The sequence below is a fragment of the Pseudopipra pipra genome, chromosome 6 (assembly GCF_036250125.1).
Source record: "Pseudopipra pipra isolate bDixPip1 chromosome 6, bDixPip1.hap1, whole genome shotgun sequence".
Lineage (NCBI taxonomy): Eukaryota > Metazoa > Chordata > Aves > Passeriformes > Pipridae > Pseudopipra > Pseudopipra pipra.
The window spans coordinates 61,367,003-61,383,515 of record NC_087554.1 but is presented as its reverse complement, the minus strand read 5'-3'; positions in this window follow the sequence as shown (position 1 = coordinate 61,383,515).

Genomic DNA, 16,513 nt, shown 5'->3' with positions numbered 1-16,513 from the left:
CAGGGGTAGTGATACAGCCTCATTCTACCCTGCTTAGAATCATAGACACATAGAATGGTTTGGGTTGAAAGGGACCTTAAGGACCATGTAGTCCAATCCCAGACCATCTAGTCCAATCCCTGCATGCAGGGACCTGTTAATAAACATCAAAACTGCAGCTGGGGATGTTCTGACCAAGCCCCCTTGCTCCTGTGGCCACCCTGTCCTCACCCCAGCGCCTCAGTGTGGGTGGCAAACACCCATTCCACAGGCACTCACTTCTTGGATCTGATTTCCAAGTAACAGACTAGCCCTCTCAGGACTTTCCAAACATGTGACATCTCCATGACTGAGTCAGAGGACTATGAAAAGCCAAACACTCAACTGCAGCCCAGCAATGTGCCTCCCTCAGGGACAGCACACGCTGCTGCAGGGACACAGGACCCAAACCACACAACAGCACCACAACGCTTCTCACATTCCAAGACCTTGCTCTCAAGACAACTACAGCTGGTTCATGAGGTAGGAGAGCAGCACAGGGCGGCAGAACAGCACTGCAAGAGTATGAGACACCAGATTTAAATTTCAGGGAGCAGGAGCCAGCTCTGAGCTTCATGTTCAATAAACGAGACCAGTAAATTAGTAAGGAGGTGATTCTGGAGTAGGAAAGAATGGATACCAGCATACAGCCTCATACCTGGTTCAGAAACTGTCTAACGGTGTCCCAAAATCCGATGCTGTTAGAGGCTGTGTGAAAATAAAACCCAAAATTTAAAAACTCAGCAAAACCAGCAACAAGATGACAATATAGATGGGTTCCTCAGGAGTCCCACATAATCAGGATCCCGGCCCTGTCCTCTTTGCTCAGACAAAACTACTGAGGAGAGGAATTTTCTCTGCGACAGAGCGCACTGGAAGCATGCCCAGGCCCACCATGGCTCCATCCCAGTAGTTCAGCGTGGAGCCCCCGGTGCTATTCATGATCAAGAGAGTGAATTCTATGGCCCCCTGCTTCCCCCTGTCCCTCTGGCAGCCAAATTCCTACACTGGGGTTATGCAAATCCAGCTCAGCCCCCCATGCCCCCCCACTCCTCAGCTCTGTACAATATTTTATTGAGCTATTGTTTCTCCGGGACAGTACAGAAAACATCACATATTGTTCTCTGCTGACAGTCTCCAGCCACAAAGGAAAACATTCCTGCCCTCACAGCTGAGGTTTGCAAGCACACAGCACGTGCTTACACCCCATTCGTGGCAGCACAGTCTCACGAGGTCTGGTACACCAGTTATCATCCAGGCAGCCTGTTTCCCCAGCTGGTGTTACCCCCAGGCACTCTGAACAATGGATCTCCCCTCAGGCAGGTGACAGGCGGCTTCTCCAGCATCCAAGGTGCAAAACTACACACCCAACATCACCCACCAGTTGGCCCCGTTGCAGTTTCCAGGCTGCCGTGTTCCCTGCAGATGGGATTCTGCAACCGGGGTTCAAACACTTCATAAAGAATGCTCTGGGATCTGGGACAGGCTGCATCGATGGGCCAAGACCAACAGTATGAGGTTCAACAAGGCCAAGTGCTGGGTCCTGCCCTTGGGTCACAACAACCCCCTGCAGTGCCACAGGCTGGGGGCAGAGTGGATGGAAAGCGGCCCAGTGGAAAAGGACCTGGGGGTGCTGGTGACAGTGGCTGAACATGAGCCAGTGTGCCCAGGGGGGCAAGAAGGACAATAGCATCCTGGCCTGCATCAGAAATAGTGTGGCCAGCAGGACCAGGGCAGTGACCCTCTGTTCAGCACTGCTGAGGCCACACCTTGAATCCTGGGTTCAATTTTGAGTCCCTTGTGACAAGGGAGATATTGAGGTGCTGGAGTGATTTCAGAGAAGGGAACAGAGCTGGGGAAAGGTCTGGAGCACAAGCTTGATGAGGAGCAGGCTGAGCTGGAGAGGCTCAACCTGGAGAAAAGGAGGCTCGGGGGGACCTTCTTGTTCTCTACAACTCCCTGACAGGAGGGGGGAGCCAGGTGAGTGTCAGGTTCTGCTCCCAGGGAACAAGGGACAGGGCAAGAGGAAACTGCCTCAAATTGTGCCAGTAGAGGTTTAAACTGGATATTAGAAAAACTTCTTCACAGAAAGGGTGTTCAAGCACTGCCAGGGCAGTGGTGGAGTCCCCATCCCTGGAGGGATTTATAAAAGCCGTGTGGATGTGGCACTTGGGGCCATGGGTTAGTGGTGGGCTTGGCAGTGCTCAGTGAACAGTTGGACTCGATGGTCTCAGAGGTCTTTCCCAACCTAAATGATTCTGATTCCCATGACACTGAGCTCTGGGATCCTCCATCATCTCAAGGAGCTGACATGTGTGGCCAAAGCAATTGCAGAGCTGGGCCTGGTGGAGGCAGGTCATCAGTGCAGCAATATTTTGTTTCTCCCACCTGACAAAAAAAAAAAAAGCAGGAGAGAATTATTTGTCAGCTCAATCCCTGTGTTAATCTAGTTGCAAGTATAATATGATTTCCCTCCTGCCCCAGTAGTAGGTATTGCAACACCTTACATATGGATCATTTTAATCTAATATAATCTGGCTGGCTAGAAAGAAGGTTTCCCTCCACCACAGCTGCTTGTGATTAATGCTAAGTATACATGCCAAGCTTCAATCAGCAAGAGTGTGCATCTTAGCTAGTCTGCATTTGGTAAATCAACAGAAAACCCTATAAAATGCAGAAGATGCTGCAAAGCTCTACATGCTTAAGTTATATCCAGCTCCCCCCCCCCCCCAGATGCTTCCTCTATTTGCCATTTCTAATGTATCATGATCTATTATTCCTTTTCTTTAAGCAAAATTGATTTAAAAGCTGCTGATCGCAGGAGATAAGAAGTGTCACCTCACCTTTACAAATAACAAACCCTGGGCAAATACTCATTAACTGTTTTGTCCTCTTCATTTTACATTCACTTAGTGCAAACTTCAGCAAGAGGAGAGGCATTTCTGTTGAAATTAAGATCAAGCACATATGTTATAATAAAAACACAAAGCCAATAAACGATAGCTTTTTTATCACTATTAAATACAAACATGTATTCTTATTTTACCGTAATTATCAAACTGGGATTAATATAATCTCATATATTGCTTCCCTTCATGGTGAATTAAATGATGTAAAAAGTCTCCCACTAGTATTCTTACCCAGCAAGAAACATTTTAATTGTAAATTTGCCTTTTGGAGTCTTTAAATTACACACACATGAGCATTAAAAAAGGCCACTACTATGGGAGCTGTGTATCCACTAATCTGTAAATAGACTCCCAGTCCAGGACTCATCTCTGAAATGTGGCATCAATTGCACAGGCTCCCATTTAGTTTTAGTTGAATAAAGCCATACTAGATACGCAAATAACATCAAACTTGCCGGATTAGAAAGGGGCACCTCATACTCTAAATCATGATTGTCAATCATCACCCAGGATTAAGGGATATAGTTTAAAAACCTAAAAGCAAGCACTTCCTTTTAACTTCTGCCTACTGTGCATTTTGGATTATAGCCCAGAAGCAGCATTACTTGAAACAAGGCTGCCTCCCTTCTGCCATCTCCGGGAAGTGCATCTTTGCCATCTGTTAGCCTCTGTTTGGGGAGGAAAAAAAAAGTCTCAGCAAAGCATGCAATTTAGATTTGAGATCTACTGCTGACTGTGATTATATTTATAACTTGCTTTTCACAGAAAAATGGGGGGTTATTTTTGGCTTAATAAGTGCTTTCTGAACACAGTCCTCGTTCTCATCACAAAGATGTAAGGCAGTTAAAAACCAGAGCAGCTGCTCTGCTTGTACACAGACCTGGCAGCCTCCCTGAATCACCAACTTCCACGTGAAGGGTTGTGAGGGAATTGCCTGGAATGCATTTCATTGTGCTCCTAAAAACGGATCAGTATCCCATGGATAACTCACCTGTCCTTCTGCACACAAGACAGTCAACACTCAGCCTTCCAGATCTGTTCCCCACCTCTCCCACATTCTCCTGGTTGAGCTACAAGACACTTGGGCAAAGTGAGAAAAAGTCTCTTCTTTGCTGTCAGAACAGACCACGGGACAGGGAGATTTGGTCAATAAATATTAACACTGAATGTGTGTGCCAGCTCAGTGAGCCGAGCTCAGGATTGGGCCATAAACTGGGAATAATTTATGGAGATAGTTAGCAGACCTGGCTGCTGTTTGGGCCCTGGCTCATAACTTAATACCTGATTTTCCAGGTATGTGGTTTTTCCTTATCAGATGTAAAATTCAGGCCATTCTTAGGCTTCTGGTTATTTCTGCCCAACAACTGCTGTGCCAACTCAGGTACCTGCACATGCAAGTTCTGTGGAGAGCAGGACACGGATGAACAGCTCTGGGACTCGCCCCATGTAAAAGAGAAATTACACAAGGAATCCTGCAGAGAGGTACCTGTCTACACAAACAAGGACCTGTTGGCTCTGTTTGAAGGCATTTCCAGCTGGTGTTCTGTGTTTCCATTTCTTTGGCTACTGCCAGAGACAACACAAATCCAACACGAATCCATCCCATCCTTCACGTCCATCCTTGTGGACTCAGCTGATGCTTGCAGAGCACTAAAATATGCCAGATTATGGCACAGCCCCATTCAAGTTTTCTCCTAATGTCCAGTCTAAATCTCCCCTGAGTCTACTCAGGTTTCCACTGCAGATACCTCAAGTGTCCTTGGATGTGATCCTCCCCAAGCAAAGGTTTCTTCCTGCCTCTGTTTATGATTGTGTCTCCCCTTCTCTCTCTGTATATATATATATAAATATATATATATATATTTATACACATATATATATTTGTACACCTTTAGAACATTTTTGAACATATGGTATGTAGCAGTCAAGTCATAAGGAAGAAAAAGATAAACTAGAAGAGAATATAGTATCACTGTTATCCTAGTGCACAAAAATAGGATTAAATCAACTTTGACAGCTACTTAAAACCTTCTTCAAAATGAATATTTTTTGAATATCTTTGTAATTGAGATGCTCACCAGAACCTGAGGACAGGGGTCATACCCTCAGCTGGTATGAAGCTGCACTGACTCCATCTGCACTTCCAAAATCTAAAGGAGCCAGTGATCTTGCCCCTAAGGTACAGCTCATGGCTGCAAACTGATTAAAGAAAATATACACTGGTTCTTTAAGCAAGAAGGGGAAAAACCTCAGCTAAGGCTAATCTTATCAACATATAACCTTTTAATCAGATTATTGAAACAACATGTTAATTTATGAAAAGTTCAGCATTCTATTAAATTGCAAACAACATAGTGAATTGCAACCCAACAGGCCACTTCATTGAATTCATGCAGCCACTCCTGGCAAAGGCATTCCAAATTTGAACTTAATTAATATTCCTACTCCTGGTTTCCATAGTTTCTTTTTAAACATGAGTACCAGCAGAAACTGGCAGTAACTTTACCCATATTCTCAATAATAACCCCCCTCTGGCTGTCAATATGTATGAAAGGAAAAATTTTTTGCATACCCCAAACAGCCTGTCATTTTCCTGCCTTTTGTCAATAATATGTTGGCAACTTCTTTCCCCTCTTTTTTTGCTTACACAGCTTAAGATGCTTAACTGTTTCTCTGCTTGGGTTGTGAGCAAGGCAGTTTCCTTCCTTTGAGTATTGACCTCAGCAAAAAAACCCCAAATTTCACAGAAGGATGGGGGAGGGGGAAGAAAAGCTTCCCTTGGAGAATCAAAAACTTAATGGCTAAAATGCTTGGGCAGTATTTAATATTTTTTCTTCCTTGCCTAGGAACATCAAAAATGACTAGTGTCCATCTTGGACCAAGAACTTATTCTAAATATGATTTAAAGCTATTTTTGTATTCCTATACAAAAGGAATATATATAATATATTTCATACAAGTCATACCTGAGCTACCCTGAATATCAGAAACACAGACCAAGAAAGCCTCACTCACCACATGGACAGAAAGCAGGAGATCCACTTGGACAAGGAGAAAGAGGGAAGAGACATTCCCATCAGTGTCCCACTCCCACAGGAATCTTTCTAGAGGGCACAACTACTCTTACAGCTTAACAACACTTCCCTTTCTGCATGGTGTAGTTCCCAAAACCATCTTTCACTGTCACGTGAGCCTGTTCACCAAACAAACCCCTCATTCATGGTATCCTCTGACTTCTGGGGAACATTCTTTGTGTTTTGTGCTGGGACAAGAGGAATATAAATAACATTTGGGAAGGTAGCCATAGAGCAGAGCGCTCTTATGAAGAATTTCAGGTAAAAATCTGCATAACAAATCCACACTGAGCTCTGTGCTGCTCCAGGACACTGTAATAAAGATTAATCCCTCAAGCCTGGCAACCAGTGACTTCAGATTTATGCCTTTGGACTTCTGCACAGGATAACCCTGGGCCACTTTCCCTGGGGAGATCAGTGTCTCTGTCTCATCTGGCCAAGCAAACCCCAAATATTTCAGCCAGTGTCTGACTGAACATCTCTTACAAGCAGAGTTGACCAGCTGAGCTTTAAACCAGGTGAGATGCAGGTGATGTCAGCTGGCAGGTGGAAAACAACTTCACTATTTCCTCTGTTAGGGACTAAAGCTAAAGCTTTTTCCTAAACTGAAACCAGCATCTAAGTCCAGGGTCTTGCCGTGGATGTATCCAAACTGATTCTTCTCTCTGAATTTCCCCATCCCTGGAAGTGTTCGTGGCCAGGTTGGATGGGGCTTGGAGCAATCCAGTCTAGTGGAAGGTGTCCCTGCCCGTGGCAGGGGAGTTGGAACGAGATGATTTTTAAGGTCCCTTCCAACAAACCGTTCTAGGGTCCCATTAATTTCTAGGGATGGCCCATTAGTCCATTTTAAACAAAAGTGGCAAAGGTATAGATTAAAAGAAAAAAATGTTCTGATAAATTTTGTGGGAAAAGTTCAATGCAAAGTTCGGAAGTATAAATTTGTTTATCACTAAACAAAGGCTACAGAGTGAGCTCAGCAGTAGTTTGTTGTTTATCCCCCTGTTGATCACCTGAAATGTGTGAACCGGTGTCCAGTTAGATCATATGTTAATATATGGGAGATATAAGGGATGTTGTGTGTATCTCAGAAGGATCCACAATACAGATGGACACTCAACCACCCAAAATTTGGGGGACATGGCATGGCACAGAGGGTGCTCCAGAGTGATTTAAAGGAGTTTTGAAACATACAGTCATTTAGGTTGGAAAAGACCTCTAAGATCATCAAGCAGAGGGAGGAACCTGTTGGACATTATTCCCCAGGAAACCAAACTTGGTTTATTCCAGTGTTCAAAAAGCTGCACAATAAAAACAATTAACACCCACCCTGACAAAACAGGGCTTAGATACACACAGTCAGTAAATAAATGCAGTGTTCTTTATGGCCTGAATTCTCTGCTGATCCTGCTTTAAAAGTAGCTGTGTGGGGGGAAGTGGATGACTTTCTGAGGTTCCTTTCAATCTGAATTATCCTGTGTCTATCATATATCTGGGAACACAAGCAGTGAAACCTACACCTGCCATGCAAGTGCAGCCCTGGTTGAATATTCCAATTGCAAAGGCTACTCTAAAGAAAAATTCCATTTAGGAAAGATTAAAATTCCAGTTAGGAAAGATTAAACTCACAGATTACAAACTGGCACAGTGAGCCTATGTCACACCCTCAACAAGCAGGGGAGACAGACAGTGATGGCAACAACACTGAACACAACAAGGCAGCCTTGGGTTGGACACAACCCCTGTTTCATTCCACCAAGGCTGATGTCAACCACAGTTTCCAGGATTTTGCAGAATAAGAAGGCTGCCTCACTGCAAAAAGGTGATCTTCCATCCTGTCATTCCAAATTCTGCTGTTCTATTGAGTTCAGTCAATGAGGCTCTGTTAGCTGTTGTCTCCTGTGTTGCCAGACGGGGAAGCTCAAAGCCACCTGTGAATCAGGAGGGGACAAGATGACAAGCAACCGCTGGACTGATAAAGATCCTATTCTTGGAATAGCTCCTGTCTATCCTGCCAAAAATGCCTTGGCTGAGGAGTGTGTGGTGGCTTGGGAGGAAGGATGAAGAAAAGTGAGGGAGTGCTGAGGATCAAAACTCCCTCCAGGTAAGGCCGACCCAAGGCAGAGTTGAAAGAGAACGGCAGGTCAGATGGAAGCACCCTGGGAGAGACTGGGCATCTGAGAGGATGTCCAGCCAAACCCAGGATTTCCTGGAGATAAATAATTTCTCCTTAATGTTGGTGGTAGCCTTCAGCTTCAGAGACTCTCAAACTCCTAAACCTGGAGGGAACTGGTTTAGGAAAAAACAAATTGATCGGGAAGCCCAAGTGATCCTTTGATGGGACAAAGAGATGTTTTGTGTTTCATGGTTCATAACACAGAGAAGGGTAAACATGATGGCTGGAAATGCCCTTCACTGCTGCACAGGGGAAAAAGATCTCTTAATTCTTCAGCTGCTCTGTGAAGGGCAACAGACATGATTTCTGTTATGACCTGATAAGCCTCAGCTAGAAGATGGATCCCGGAAAAGAAGAGGGTGAAAACAGTGAGGACATTTGAGGGCAGGTCCTAAACAGAGCCCTGAAGGAAGCAGACAGACATGAGATGCACCCCAGACTACCAGAGTAGCTCTGAAATACCAAAAAACCTGAGAAGTCACTCAGAGCAGCCCCAGCATTGCACCTTCCACCTGTGAGGGGAAGTTCACTGTGTTCGGCGTGGAAAAAGAGATCCAGAAAAGAAACTGTCAAGGGCATCTGAAGAAAGTCCATTTCTCCAAGAAGGCAGTGCTGGAACAGATGGATGGCATCTGTAGATTGTCTGACTTGCACTGTACCTCATCCTGCAGCCTCAGACAAGTGCACAATCATCAGTGGAGCAAATGGTCAGACAGCAGCTGCCACTCAGGCAGGCAGAGCTGGGATCCGAGGGGGAGCAACGTGAGAGGGGGCCTGTTCTGCTCTGCCAAGGACCAGCAGGTGTGCAAGGAGAGAGATGCCAAGCAGAAGGGAACCAAGCTAGAAGAAAACTCATTTTGTTTGAAGTTAGCCACTGTCAGATTAAAGAAATCAAAGACTTGTTTAGAGTAAAGCAAAGAGAAATAAAGGAAGCATTTTTCAGATTTCAGTCCAAGCCTTTTGTCCAGTTTAACCTCCTTTCTCTTGCTCCTCCATTTCCCCGTTTCCTTCATCAGTCACAACAGAATGGTTCTTCCAGAAGAGGCTCATCCCTTGGCTTTGAGATCCCCAAAGAGACCAAGATCAAAGCAATTTAGGAAGCACAGTTTTCATGGCTGCATCCTCATGTGCACCAACGTGCTTCTTCACACAGCACTGCCATGGGAGATAAATCCACAAGCAGTGCTTTGCCACAGCAGCCAGAGGGACTGTGCAGAATTCCTAAAGACAACTCCTGAACAGAGAAAGGAAGCATTTGCCTGCTATCAAATTCTCTGCTCTCTAGTCCACCACCAGACTTACCAGTAAAACAACATCAGCTCTAGATTATTCCATTTGACAGGTAAAGGGAATCCCAATAAGCCATGCAAGCTGAAAGGGCTGAATTCATCACAGACAGTTTTCAGGGGTCAAAATAGCAAGCATCCATGGTTTTCTTGGCCTCTACAAGTAGGTGAGCTGTCTTACTCATCAGGCATCTCATGTTAGCTGCTCTGAAACAAGTGGCTTGGGTCACTTCAGAACTGAGACTCTTCTAGGAAGCAAATCATCTGTCCTACTTTAGTTCTATTCCAGGATGAATCAGACTTTGGAACAGTTCCCTTCTCTCTTAGTCCATGACTTAGGGAGCCTACTCAACTAGCACAGTACCCATTTAAACTCACAGAATGGGACTTTGGTGATATCAGTCCCCCATGATGTTTCCATGCCTGGAGAACTGCTCCACTTTTGCTTCGTTTGGCTCCAGTTGCGTCTTGTGTGGCAGTGCAGAGTAGCTTTGTTGTCTTCTACAATCTTATTTCATCACAGAACTGGCTCTGTTCCATTTCCCCTTGGAGTCCACATTGATCGACATCCAAAAAAATAACATCCCGCTAAATTAAAGCAAAAAATTTGCAAGTGTTATGTCACTCCCCCTGAGCTTCCTCAGCACATCTTGTTCTTTCTATGCCTATTTTATGCAGAGAATGTTCAAGAAGAAGAGCCATTCCTTGTCTTTTTTTTTGGCATGAAGCAATTTTCTGGCACTGACAATTAAAAACAAGTGCACTTCAATTCAAAGTTGGAGACAAGTGTAAGAGGGTGTCTGACAGCACAATATATAACTCATGCCATTTTTTTTAAACCGAGCTGACAGACTCTTACAAGTTTCAAAGAGCAGACATCCTGAGCCTGATTAGGACCTTATTCAGCCCTGGAAATAAAGAACCAGGATGAACTCTCTTCTTTAGCAGACATTGCTGTTGATTTCTGCCCTCACAACGTGACTGAACAGTTGAGCACTAAGCACTCCCGTTGAATCATTATTTCCTGCCTTCTCTTTTTAAGCAAGGCCCCTAACGTTGCTAAATGTACCATTTTCACATGAAACAAAACAGAAAACTGCCCACCTTCCTGTTCATTACCTCATACAGTGGGGTCTGAATGGAAAACACCAACGTGGAGGGAATTACGTGTTGCACAAAGAACAGTTTGGGCTTTCTTGACGTTCTTAAATGGGAACCAAACCACGTTTTGGATCACGTCGCTGCCACACGAGGAATTCTCCCTCTGGTGGTCTGATCCGAGGGTACATTCTGGAATAATTTCCCAGAGGGAAGCTGACAGCTCTTTCACACCCTCCCCCCCTCCTCCCCACACACAACCAGCAGCATTATTCTTACAGGGTTGTTATTTATAAAGACCAAATAAAGTAATTTCCTTTAAAGCAAAGCGCCCTCGTCGTGTAAAGACTTCAAAGAGGCCTTTGCCCACCTTTGTAGTGACTACCACAACCTTGAACTTACATCTTTTTGTTCCCCCGAAGTCACTTTTACCTATTTTTCAGTTTTCAGAGAAAAGCATTCTTCTGTTGCTAACAAAAGCCCCACCTTAGCACCCCTCTCATCAAAAAAACTAAGTGCCATCAGCTAAACACGCTCCACCGTCTGCTCTGAGTTATACACCAGTCATGGTAGGTTTTAATTTGATTAGTGATTGGGCTAAAAGCAGCTAAATAAAAATTATAATGCCCAAGAGCCACTTAGACTTGTTCAGACACTTTAAATACCAAATCCCTTCAGCAACATAACATTATCTTTATAGACAAAACTGAGTTTAAAAGTACAAATCTAATTGATCTCAAGTGCATTGGAATTACTATATTTAGGCATTGGATTATGCACTACAGAAAGCCTCATGCTATGTAAGCAACAAAACTAATTGTGGGAAGACAAAGGTATGTGTCTAACGTGCTTATGGACTTTTAAAAATTCATATTTCCATTGAAGCTGGCAAAGTTACAGCTGCTCACACCAGCAGTGAATTTGGCACAGCGCCCTGTACGTTGAGCCAACATAAGCCAGCTATTTCTGGTCTCCTTCAGAAGACCTGGACTTCAAGCTCTGCCTCAAAATTACTATTTAAGGCTCTCACTGTTGCAGGAAGGGGGGGAAAAAAAAAAAGTAAATTAAAAACCAGCAAGTTGATTCTCAACAGCTAAGCTAGACTTTCTTTTCTTTAGTCTCGACTGGGGGCTCGGTTCACGCAGACATTTATGGCAGATGCTCCGACACCACAGAAGGATGTCCTTACACATTTCAAGAAGCTTTTCAAATGTAACATTGCTATTTCAGAATAAAGGAGTTGCCTAGACAAGAGGAAGGAGCAATCCACCCCCACAGACACTTCTGATATTAATATATCTCAGCATGTATTAAAAAAAAAGGACAAATAAATGGAGAGGTTCACTAGCCCGGTTTAACTTGTGTCTGGCTGGTCAGGAACATTATTTTAAAACCTTCAGAGGGATGCAAGGATTCTGGCTGCTTTGAACTGCTGCTGCATCCAATTCAGCTGCCTCCCTGCAGACAGGTGACCCCAGGAGGGAAAAGCAACAAAATCCACTTTTTTCCCTGAATATAACCCCAGCTCTGCATCTCAGAACAGAACAGTTGTAAAGAGACACTTGCAGACAGCACAATTTAAGATCATAGCCTGGTGTAGGTTGGAAAGGACCTTAAAGACCATGCAGTTCCAACCCCCTCCCATGGGCAGGGACACTTTCCACTAGGCCAGGTTGCTCCAAGCCCTGTCCAACCTGGCCTGGAACACTTCCAGGGATGGGGCAGGCACAGCTTCCCTGGGCAACCTGTGCCAGGGCCTCACCACCCTCACAGCCAAGAATTTCCTCCTAATATTCCATCCAACCCTGCCCTCTGTCAGCTTAAGATATCCCTCTAAAACTTAGTGGATCACCCTGTGTTGCACTTTCTGCATATCCCTGGATTTTCCAGTGATAAGGCCCAGAGTGCAGCCTATTCCCTTGATCCCTCTTTATAAAAAGATACATTCACTGGTTAAACTGACTAATTTTACCCCCAGAGGTTTCCAAAAATGCATTAAGGAGGGAAAACAAGTAACATAGCAGAAGACAAAACAGGTCCTAAAAATAAAAATAAAAATATATATTAAAAAGCAGTCTCCAGTTAATTCAGGAACATCCACAGAAAGAATCCACCTATTAAGCATCTAAACTGAGGTTGTATCCCAGTATTATTACCAGAGGCTGGGCTGGGTCTTGGAGGTCTCATTTCAAGCTAATTCTTAACAAGCCAGGGATAGCAGGAATGGAGTTGGATCAGAAATTCCACAGAAGAACAAGAATCTTTCTGGGTTGAAAGGTTAATTTTTTTTTTCTTAATGAGAAATTAAAAACACACACGCTGGGAAACAAAGTTAAGTTAAATCTAGCTCAGCTTTACACATTTTACCAATTCACTCTGCTGTCTGTAGAACACAGCAATATAAATATTGCTATCTCTGTTAAAATGAATTATTGACAATTTTAATACATGTTGCACAGTACATATTAATATAGAAAAATACATGTTATCAGCAGTGCAATGTTGACCATGTACTAATCCATTCCACCTGCTCAAATATTAGTGCAAATAATTATATATTTGTAATGCATCATTGCTGTCTAGTTTGAATCTCTGCCTCCAGAATAAATGTCTCTTCTCTGAAGTTGTTTGCTATTATGAGTAAAATGTTATATATTCATACTCAAATTGACTTTGGGTGGATAAGTAAAATGAGCAACCTCCAAAAATCCACTTGCCTAAGACTTAGAAAGTCATTTTAATGAATTGTTTACAGCAAAATGGGTGTTACAAAAACGTTTCAAATGCAAGCTGGTGTTCTCTGGCTTCTCTACAACACCCAAATGCCACAGTCAAAGCAGTGGAGAGCTCACAATGACCATCTTCAACTGGCAACATCAACCCAGGTGAACCTTAACTGTGTCTTCCAGCAGGAGCTGTTTATCCTGACACCATGGAGCTTGTTTACCTAGGAATTGGTTCTGGGACATCTCTCCACAGTTCCTTTCTTTCCAGGCAAAGAAGGAACCTTGATGAGGTTGGACACATGGTAGAACAACAGCTCCTGTCCCCGCCAGACTGATGATCAACACGGAAAAGCAGATGGACATCCAAGACCTGCCAGGGCTCCTCTGTGCTCTTGACTAGAAGTGAGGTTGGGATAGGGATAACGAGGACAAGGACAGCCCTGGGAACAGAAGAGGTGGGGTTAAGGTGAATAAATGTCAAGGGAAGGCTCTGGGGCAAACAGCCTCCTCTGGGGAGAAGAAACAGCCCCAAAACTTGCAGAGCCCCACTGTGCACACAAAGGGGACAAATTAAAAAGACCAACACCTCTTAGTCCATTCTCCCCTCTATCCTTCCTAAATCCAGGTTTAAGAACAACAAAACACAGTGTGAGGAAGCTTTTTTTGCAACAGCCACTGCTGCTGTGATGCCTATTTCCCAAACAGCATTTCTTTCTTCCCACTCTGGCTCCAGCAGCCTCACAGACAGTTTTGGATTTCAGTGAGAGACAAGAGAGTAGGTTTAACACTTCAAGAAGAAAAATTTTAAAATGTCGACTTTCAAAGAATGTTGTATATTGGAAGATCAGCTGAACAGACCAGCACTGGCAGCTGTGACTCTCTTGAGATGGTCACACATGCTCTAAAATTACATTACTGGGGTGGAACAATTCTGATCCCCCCAAGGAGACTGGACATCAGGAAAAGGTTGTTCACTGAAGGGGCAGTTGGTCATTGGAACAGGCTCCCCAGGGAAGTGGTCAGGGCACCAGACCTGCCAGAGTTCAAGCAGCATCTGGATAATGCTCTTAGTCATATGATTTAGTTTTAGGTAGTCCTGCAAGGAACAGGGAGTTGGACTTGATAATACTTGTTCTCTGATTCCATGAGCTCAGAGCTACTGGACCCTGTATCTCTTGGACCCAAACTCCCATACAGGCCACAGGACAAGCAAAGATCTCTTCTGTAGCACAGAGGTGACACAAAAGCCTCACATTACTCCACACTGAGGCCACACAACCAGGGGAGGGCAGAGGCAGGCAGAGGACATGGGTGCTGACCCCTCACAGCAGGGATGAGCTGCTCAGCTGGGACCAGGACAGGCTTTGCCATGGCAAGGGTGGGAACTGCCACAGTCTGTGGCTCAGCCAGCATTCCAGCCTCAGCTCCAAGGTCCTCTCACTTCACAGAGGGGAAGCAGCAGTGCAGATGAGCAGGATTTGGGACTGCTGCAAGGGAGCCTCAGATTTAGTTTCATCCCATATCAGGATGGACTTCAGTTACAAACAAATAAACTACAAATAAAATTTCAAGATATCTTGACCCTCAAGTATAAAACAATTAATTTTGGTTTATTAAGCTGTTCTCAAAGATACTCAACTTTGGCTCAACTTTGCATTTCATCTTGCTTTCCTGGCACATTAACTAAAGGACATCAGCTGAGATATCTAACACTTTTTGCCCCATGGCTGGCCCCTTACATGAAGTGTCATAATGCACAGCCAGGTCAGGGGAGAGAATATGGAAACAGAGCCCTGCAGAGGTGAGAGAATATGGGGAAGGCAGAAAAACACAGAGGAATGAAGCCAAACTCCTCCTACTGGGCTACATGTGGATGAAGAACCACTATGTAACATGTAAAGGTCTTCCAGAAGCCACACTGCAAAGTTAAAAGATTTTTTTCTCTTTGGCAGTGTGGTAACAGAGGGGAAGGGATGGTGCAGTCCTGAGATCTGAAAGGAAAACAGGGCACAGGGACATAAAGCTAATAGAATAAAAGTAGAAACCAAGGTTTCCACACACACTGAGGGCTGTATTGACACAGAGTAAGCAGTGCCCCACACAAGAGAAAAGAAGAGAGGCAAACACAGCTGCTTCCCCACTCTAAGATAAGCAGAAGAGGTGGTATAGAAATAAACCTACTACCACCAAAAGAAATCAGAATGGAGGGGAAGAAACACAAGCAAAGCAGTGAACATAACTGGCAGGAGGTCTGGCTCCCTCCCCTCCCTGAAACAGGTGTAGAAACACCAAGGGGAAAAAAAAAAAAAATAAATCAACAACATGCCAGCCTTGATGTCCAGAGAGAAAATACTCCAATGCAGACAGTAAAACAAAAATCTGTCTCTGTTTACAGCTACCACAGAGGAGGTGGTGGCAGAAATAATGCCTAGAAGAAAAATTTCCAGCAGAACATCAGGAGAGGGAAGGTGCTCCTACCTTTCTGTTGTCCTCTGGAAGAGTGTTGATGGCTGGCTTATCCACCCTGCTGCTCCTGGGACAAGAAGGGCAAAGGAGAAGAGCTGCTACCTGGACTTAAAATTAGATAAGTGATTATTTAGATAATGTTTTCCTTTGAATAGAAAAAAATCGTCACCTCAGACTGGATTCCACGAGTGGTTCAACTCAAGTGCTAACGTGAACTAAGGTAGTTATTGCCATGAGAACTTAATCCAAAGAGTACTCCAGTGTTTTGGAATTTTTCATGGCATCTAAAACTGAGTCCATTAGGTTTAGTGCCATGCACATAGCGGATTGAGAAACCTGGAACTGTGGGTTTCTGAAGGACAGGCCGAGGTGTACCCAATCCATGAAGGGACCCAACGGGCCTCACGCTCTTCAGGTCACTTTGTAAGACACAAAATTTCCTGCAGAAATGGAGCAATCGCTTCAGAGGACGCTCAATTACACCACCGACGATTTAAAATGACTTTGTGAAGAGGAAAATAAAACCAAACCCAAAGTTTTCTTAGTGATCACGAGCTAACCCTACCCACTCCCCATCCTCAAATCCAGCAGTCACTTACCATCCTCCAAATCACTGTAGTCTTCAAGTTAAAAAAATAAGCTCAGCTCTGGCAAGTTCTCCCTCCCTCCCATCAGGCTGCACAGTGCTGAGGCATTTCTGCTCCTCACAGAGCTCAGGTTCAGCATCACCACCTGTCCTGCAGAGCAGACCCACAGCCGGGTT